Source organism: Gobio gobio, assembly GCF_949357685.1.
Source record: "Gobio gobio genome assembly, chromosome: 13".
Lineage (NCBI taxonomy): Eukaryota > Metazoa > Chordata > Actinopteri > Cypriniformes > Gobionidae > Gobio > Gobio gobio.
Window position 1 is genome coordinate 22,436,600 of NC_137106.1, and position 3,177 is coordinate 22,439,776.

Below are 3,177 nucleotides of genomic sequence, written 5' to 3' on the forward strand. Positions count from 1 at the left end.
ATTTTACTTGTATACATTTTCACTTTCAAATGAAAACTTTTTTTTTCTGTGGTAGTTTGTGCATATTCAGCATTAAGACACTTTTGTTGGCAATCAATATCGAACCAGAGCGTGTACATCAACAATATTTGCAAGCGAAGGTGATCAACAACTGACAGTATTTCTCCCAACAACGTTTGTAATAATTTACACAGATAGTTATAGTTTAAGTGTTTGTTTGTTAGTTAATCGTTTATCTGTAATTCTGTATATTCCATCATTTTAATTTGTGAACATTAGCCAAAATAAAGTGAAATGACTGCTGTACTACTGAATGAAGCAGTAAAAGCAGAAGATGATTTCTCTGGCCATTATGGGGCGAAGATGACCTCTGGTGGTGATCTGACGTAACTATTAAAAACAACAACTTTTGTAACAAAGTGCTGTACAATTAGGAAAATACAGATTGTATTTGTGAAATTAGATAAAATTTGCAATAGAATATTTTCTATTTAATAGAAAAAAAACTGAAAAGACTCTAAAAACCATCTCAAGCAACACTACAGGCTAAAGAGAGAAAATTTGTCTTCAACCTAGATTTGAATATGGCCAATGTGGAAGAAGATCTAACATAAAATGAAAGAGCATTTCACATCCTGGAGGCCACAATTACAAACGTCTGATCACCCTTAGCTTTCAAGCGGAAACAAGGAACACAGAAGAGTAACGATGAACGGTTCGATGAACAAAGAGACCTATGCAGAATGTGATTAACACCCAGGTTCTTGACTCTGTCGTGCAGTGTTAAAGACGGGGTACCTAACTGATTTTCAATATTAGCGAAACACAAAGAAGAGCCAAAGGCAATGGCCTCAGTTTTATCCCCATTACGTTTGAGGAAATTTTCAGACATCCATAATTTAACTTCCTTAAGGCAGGAGATGAGATTATAAATGGAACTACCATCATTAGACTTGACAGGGAGGTAAAGTTGTGTATCATCAGCGTCAGCGTCAGGGGACTCAAAATGGAGCATTATGGGACACCACATGTAATCCGTGTTGAAGATTAGTTATGATTACCAATACTGAAAGAAAAGGTTTTTGCGAAAGGTATGGGACACCCCTCCAAATCATTGAATTCAGGTGTTCCAATCACTTCCATGGCCACAGGTGTATAAAATCAAGCACCTAGGCATGTAGACTGCTTCTACAAACATTTGTGAAAGAATGGGCTTTTCTCATGAAGCCTAGAAATCTAGACGCACCCTAGTGGCAGCAAATATAATTTGCAGCCAGGGCGTCTAGCAACTCTCCAAACCAAAATCTAGTCAGGCCATTTACATTGTGTATAGAGTCGGTGGGCGGGCTTAACATAATGACGGCAGAGTTGCCGCGGTTCCGCGTGCTACTTGAAAACAAAGAAGCTGGCGAAAAGCGGTCTTTCGAAATGGCTTTGGCTGCGACTCTGGAAGACTTGGAGTTAAGCTTTTCTTTGACAAACGAACAAAAAAACGGCACTGAAGTCATTCTTAAAAAAGGAAGATGTGTTAGGAGTTTTGCTGACCGGATATGGCAAAAGTTTAATCTATCAACTAGCTCCACTTCACCTTCTTTTTTGCTCTGGTTGGTTGTAGTGCTATCCTATTGCGTGCAGAGTGAATTTGAAAGACAACTGTTTCACAACTGGAGCTCAGTGAATTCAAGCTGGTAGGTTGCCACCTGTGCAATAAGTCCATTTGTGAAATTTCCTCACTACTAAATATTCCACGGTCAACTTTTAGTGGTATTATAACAAAGTGGAAGCAGTTGGGAACAACAGCAACTCAGCCACAAAGTGGTAGGCCACGAAAAAATCACAGAGTGAGAAGTCGCCGACTTTCTGCAGAGTCCAAGCGTCGGATGCAGTGGTGTAAAGCACGCTGCCACTGGACTTTAGAGCAGTGGAGACGTGTTCTCTGGAGTGACGTATCACGCTTCTCTGTCTGGCAATCCAATGGACGAGTCTGGGTTTGGCGGTTGCCAGGAGAACGGTACTTGCCTAACTGCATTGTGCCAAGTGTAAAGTTTGTGAGGTTGTTTTTCAGGGGTTATGCTTGGTCCCTTAGTTCCAGTGAAAGGAACTCTTAATGCTTCAGCAAGACATTTTGGACAATTTCATGCTCCCAACTTTGTGGGAACAGTTTGGGGATGGCCCCTTCCTGTTCCAACATGACTGTGCACCAGTGCACACAGCAAGGTCCATAAAGACATGGATGAGCGAGACTGGTCTGGAGGAACTTGACTGGCCTGACCTCAACTCGATAGAACACCTTTGGGATGAATTAGAGCGGAGACTACGAGCCAGGCTCTCTCGTCCAACATCAGTGCCTGACCTCACAAATGCACTTCAAAGTGTCAAAAATGTAATCGTCAAAAATTCCCATAAACACACTCCTGAACCTTGTGGAAAGCCTTCACAGAAGAGTTGAAGGTGTTATAGCTGCAAAGGGTGGGACAACTTCATATTAAACCCTACGGATTAAGAATGAGATGTTCATGTGCATTTAAAGGCAGAGAACATTTGGCAAAATGAGGACACCCCCAAAATGGTAATGAGGTGAGTGATCAGTTAAGTATAATTTAATCTATTCAATAAAATATAAACATTTATTAATTGTGGTGTCTGTTAGTTCTTTATTACAGGACTGGTGGCCTAATAATATCAGAGCTGTTTGCTGAAGGTTCAAATCCGGCCTGGGTCATTCACCGATCCTATTCCCCCTCTTTCCCCGCTTTCCTGTCTGTCTCTATACTGTCCTTTCCCAAAAACCATTCATTAATGTATATTTCATTTAATTTGTATTTTTAGTCTTTGGAGTGTTAGTAGGTATTGTTAAGGCCAATTCACACCACGCCAACAGACGGCAACAGACACTTCGTTGGGTTTTGTCTGATCAGTTTGTTACCTCTGTCGGAGTCTGTTGGCATCTCTTGGTGCTTGTTTTCAGCGATTGAACATTATGAATCTGAATTAGAATGTCTGAGAAGGGACGTGCTGTAATCTGGTTACTGTCTGTGTCTGTTGGTGCAGTGTGAATCAGCCTTTAGATCTCAAATAGATATATAAAATTACAAACTTTGATGTTGGCTTTGATAAAGTATGAAACAGTTTGAAAGGTTCTGAGTTTGAAGCTTGAAGTTTTTTTTGTGTGTGTCA